The sequence below is a fragment of the Myotis brandtii genome, unplaced genomic scaffold (genome assembly GCF_000412655.1).
Source record: "Myotis brandtii unplaced genomic scaffold, ASM41265v1 scaffold616, whole genome shotgun sequence".
NCBI classification, from domain to species: Eukaryota; Metazoa; Chordata; class Mammalia; order Chiroptera; family Vespertilionidae; genus Myotis; species Myotis brandtii.
In genome coordinates this window covers 307,296-312,094 of record NW_005370346.1, presented here as the reverse complement: position 1 = coordinate 312,094, position 4,799 = coordinate 307,296, and the positions used below count along the sequence as shown (strand labels likewise).

At 39.1% G+C, this 4,799-nt stretch overlaps 1 protein-coding gene across 2 annotated transcripts in view; it reads right to left on the bottom strand.

Annotated features, from left to right (window-relative positions):
* The window catches only part of ZNF569 (zinc finger protein 569), a 99,314-nt gene that overhangs the window by 76,362 nt on the left and 18,153 nt on the right, over positions 1-4,799 (bottom strand). The window lies entirely within an intron of this gene.

Here is a 4,799-nt window from a genome sequence, read left to right as displayed (position 1 = left end):
ACTGCCCTCCCCTGCCGGCCTGGTCACCCCCAAATGCTGTCCCCTTCTGGCCTGGTCACCCTTAACTGCCCTCCTCTGCCAGCCCAGTCACCCCCAACTGCCCTCCCCTGCTGGTCATCTTGTGGCGGTCATCTTGTGATGATATGGGCACAGTCATCTTGTGACCAAATGGGGGTGACTATCTTGTGATGACATGGGGGCAGCCATCTTTGTGTGAGGATGTGATGGTCAATTTGCTTATTACCTATTTATTATATAGGATTACAAGTCTAGTAGCACAATTTGATTTTTTAAAACAAATGCACGTATTATTTTCTCTAAAATACAAATTTAATAAAGAAAACATAACCACTGCAATAGATTCAAGCAATACTACAGTGTATAAGGAATAACACAGATGTCCTCACCTGCCCCCATTCACAGCCCCTTTTCTAGTTTTAATTTGAATGAGAAAAATTTATATGTTATTTTACTATCCTGCTTTATTTCTTTTTACTTTTTCTTTGGTTGTTTTTGGCTAGTTTTAATTGATTTTTGTTACTCATTTGGGTTTTTTTCCTAAAGGATCTTTTAAAAGAAATTTTAGGCCAGGTGAATTCGAATGGGAAAGAACCTGTAAGCAAACTGATTTGATTTCTAGTCCTCTCTGCCATTAACAAGCACTGTGACTCTGGGAACCCCACTTTCATAGAAGCATTATAAGCAACTTTTAAGAGGATAGCAGAATAAGATGGTATCTCAGTAGCTCCCTGACACCAGCATTGTGAAATTTCGTAATTAAAATTTGATACCTTGCTGTCTCAAAGGGTAAGAGACACATCTTTTTTACAGCTGTATAATATTCATGGTGCAAATGTACCACAGCTTTTTCATTCACTTATTTATTGATGGGCACTTAAACCACCTGGAGAGTATTATGCTAAGTGAAATAAGCCAGTCAGAGAAAGACAAGTATCACATGATCTCACTCATATGTGGAATCTAATGAACAAAAATAAACTGATGATTAAAATAGATCCTGTGACATAGAAGCACGGAATACATTGAAGAATCTCAGAGGGAAGGCGGGGAGAGAGGGGTAGGTGGTGAAAGATTAACCAAAGAATTTACATGCATATGTGCATAACCAATGGACACACACAGTAGTGTGGTGAAGGCCTGGGGGGATGCGGTGGGAGTGTGGAGGGGATCAATGGAGAAAAAAGGGGAACATATGCAATACTTTCAACAATAAAGATCATTTAAAAAATTTTTGATGAATTTGAGTGGGAAAGAACCTGTGAGCAAACATCCTTGCTAAGGATGGAGAACCAGCATATTCCTAAAGGCCAGATGTGGCAGATAATGTTACTACCTAGAAATAGCCATTGCTTCCCACCTTATTCCTTGAAATCTAGACCGTAATGTTATCACAGTGGCAACATACCTTCTCCCAAGGATAAATCATGATTGAGAATAATCCTATTCCCCTTTGCCTGTTACTCACTTTCCCAGCATCCCTTCACAACTAAGAGTTGCCGTGTGACACAGTGTTGGTCAATAGGAGTTAAGATAATGCTTACTAAATGCAGGGGATGATAATGGAAAATATTCTGTTTACTGGTTTTAAATATTTATATAAGAGATGTCCAACTACAGAAACAAGGTTTAGATAATTCCTAAAATCTATTTGTGATAATTTAAAGATGCAATAAAAGTCTTTTATTGCGGGGAGAGGGGGCAGTGGACAGTTTTACAAAATTACTTAGGTTAGTTTCTTTCTTCCACATCACTTTCAGTGAGGTTATGTCATACATTTGTAGTACAATCGAGTACATCTCTCATATTCTGCATTCCATTTTCCATCTCCATCCTCATTGATATCTACAAAAAAGATTGCTAGGAATTTGATTAGGAATGTGTTTAATCTATACATCAATTTGAGGAGAAATGAAAACAAGTCTCCCAATCCATGAATGTGGTATATTTTTCTATTTCTTATTTCTTTCATCACAATTCTGCACATATTTTGTGAAGTGTATTTTTAAGTATTTAATTTGGGGGGATGCTAATGAAATGGCATTTTAAATTTTATTCAAATTACAATTATTCATTTCTGGAATAAAAATGATTTATTGTTCTAGGACCTTTTTGTAGATTCTTTGGGGATTTCTACTTAATGTTGTCTAGAGAAAGACGTATTTTTTTCTAATGTATATGTCTTTCTCTTGCTTTATTGCATTGACTAGTACTTCCAATATGATAGTGAATAATGGTGGTGATAAAGAACATCTTTGCCTTGTTCCCAATCTTAGAGGTAAAGAATTCATTACCTCACCATTAACTACAATGCAAGCTCTACTTTGTTTGTTTGTTTGTTTGTTTGTTTGTTTGTTTTTACAATGACTTTTATAAAGGACTAGTGTCCCGGTGCACAGATTCATGCACATTGAAAGGAAATTAATTATAAGAAATATTTTAATATTGCTAGTTATGTCTTGCTAATGAAAAGAAAATAGGATTCTACGAAGTCTCCTACCTACCTACTCCAGGACTTCTGTGAGGATCAAATGAGATGAGGCACGGGAAAACACTTCACAAACATTTGGATAAACTGTAAAATGTTTGCACTTGGCTATAAAGCAAGTCAGGTTCCTGGGCTGAAGAAACTAGTCACTAGGGAGAGGAAGCCGGGCGTTGCTACATGATGTCATTACCTGGCACCCACAGCAATTGTTTCTGGGCTGGGCTGGGCTATGGGTCGCATTTTGGGCCAAGAGGTCTTGGCAGCATTGGCTGCAATTTGGTGGGGTGTTGCTACAGGGTAGTGGCGGGGCCTGTGTCCCACTTGGGGAAAGCCAAATGTTAGTTTCTCGGCACCAGGTCCGTGGTGCCATTTACTTTTAAATGGCCAGTGTGCGTCATGGCAGCTCCTGCATTAAGCATCTGCCCCCTGGTGGTCACCGGTAGGACGGACACTTAGCCTTTTATACATATAGGTGTTCCCTTCTCTTTGTAGTTTGGTGAGAATTATTTTTTATGAATAAATGTTGAATTTTGTCAAGGGTTTTTTCTGCATCTATTGAGATGGTTATGTGATCTTTTTTCATCTCTTATTATGGTGAATTACAGTAACTGATTTTCAAATAATGAACTTGAAATCATTTTGCATTGCCAATATGAACCCATTTGATTATGATATATTATCCCTTTTGTATATTGCTAGGATTCAATTTTTCAATACATTGTTGAGAATTTTTTCTTCTAAGTCCATGAGAAATCTCGATCTGTAGTTTTCTTTTCTTATAATGTCTTTGTCTGATTTTGGTATCAGGGTAAGGCTGATCTCATAAAATGAACTGGAAAGTGTCCCTCCTTTTCTACTTTCAGGAAGAGCTTATAAGGAATTGCTATAATTTCTTCCTTACATAATTGCTATTTCAACTGTAAAATTATATGGGCATGGAATCTCCTTTTCAGGAGGCTTTTTTAAAATTGAGATATAAAATATTATATTCATTTAGTCATACAACATAATAATTCAATATTTATATAGATTGGGAATAATTTAATTAACATCAGTCACCTTATATGGTTAAAAAAAATTTTCTTGTAATGAGTACTTTTAAGTCCTACTCTCTTAGCAACTTCCAAATATGCAACATAATATTCTTAACTATAGTCAGCATGTTGTACATGACATCTCCATGACTTATTTATAACTGGAAGCTTGTATCTTTTCACCCTTTTCATTGATATCTCTCACCCCACCCTGTTGCCCCTGGCCCCCGCAGATCCTTGACCACTAGTAACTACCAATGTTTTCTTATGAGGTTGGTATTTTTGTGGGGCATTTTGCTTTTATCTTATTTTTTTTATTTCACATATAAGTGAGTTCATATGGTACTTGTATTTCTCTGAGTAATTTCACTTAGCATAATGCCCTCAAGGTCGATCCATGTTGCAAATGGCAAGATTTCATTCCTTTTTATGGATAAACAATATCACATTGTGTACCTATAACACAATTTTAAAATTCACTCATCCATCAACAGACACTAAGATTGTTTCTACATCTTGGTTGTTGTAAATAATGCTGCAATAAACGTGGACCACAGATATCTTTTTGAGTTACTGTTTTCCTTTCCCTTGGGTAAATAGCCAGAAGCGGAATCGCTGGATCATGTAGTAGTCCTATTTTTAATTAGTTGAAGAATCTCCATACTGTTTTCCATAGTGGCTGTAACAATTTACATTTCTACCAACAGTGAACAAGGGTTCCCTTTCTTCCACATCTTTTCTAACACTTCTTTTCTTATCTATATATATATAAAGGCAGCTGCCATAACGACCTAACAACCGGTCGCTATGACGCCCACTGTGGCCAACAAACTGGCCAGATCAGGAGGTGGGGCCAGCGACCAACCTTGTGGCCCCTCCCCCCTACCAACCTGCCCCTGATCGGACTCTCCCATCCCATCGAACATCTCCCAGCGCACTGTCACCCTCGCGCGCCTGCAACAGTCCCGGACCAAGGCGCGCACAAGTTCCCCCTGCCCCTCCGCCGCACTTCCATCAACCCCAGCATGCCTAAGTCCCCCACAGGATGTGCACACGTCCCCTCCGACATGCTCATGTCATTTGGAGAGTGTCTGTGTATTCTGGGTGCTGAGGGTGGGCGCCTGTGAGATGACAGTGAGAGGGCGGAGTGGTGATGCCCTGTTCCCACGGAGGCCAGTGCAGTGACGAGATCACCTCTGTGGGGTTAATGCAGGTGCTGAGGCGGGAGCAGGGGCAGACACACACAGCAGGTGGGCGCG